The sequence below is a fragment of the Gavialis gangeticus genome, unplaced genomic scaffold, assembly GCF_001723915.1.
Source record: "Gavialis gangeticus isolate Ggan-Ray unplaced genomic scaffold, GavGan_comp1, whole genome shotgun sequence".
Taxonomy (NCBI): Eukaryota; Metazoa; Chordata; order Crocodylia; family Gavialidae; genus Gavialis; species Gavialis gangeticus.
Window position 1 is genome coordinate 87,930,879 of NW_017729033.1, and position 494 is coordinate 87,931,372.

Consider the following 494-nt stretch of genomic DNA (forward strand, 5'->3'; position numbering starts at 1 on the left):
CACACACACACACACACACACAAAACCAGGTGAAAGGGTTTGGCCTATGATTCTACTGCTTCCTCCTGCAAAAAAATGAAGCGGCTGTATGATACATGACTCCTGCAATAGCCTATAAATACTATGCAAATATTTGAGGATGTCACAAAAATGATTTAATACTAAAAAAAAAATGACCAAACTTTCCTTACACAAGAAAGCTATGATTTACACTGATGTATAAAGGATGTATGCATATGAATTATACAAGCACGTGAAGATTACATCATACACATTACTACTGGTGTATGCGCATTAGTATACTTCTTTTTCCTGCCGTGAGAGCCGCTTTGTAGAAGGCAAGGTTAACACACAGTGAGAAATCTGTATGGGTTAATGCAGGGGTGTCACACTCAAATTGGTTGGACAGCTGTATTTGCATCCTGATCCTGTAGGGACACAGTTGGGGGGGGGGGGGGCCTGGGGGGGTGCGTGGGGGGGGGGGGAGGGGGGGG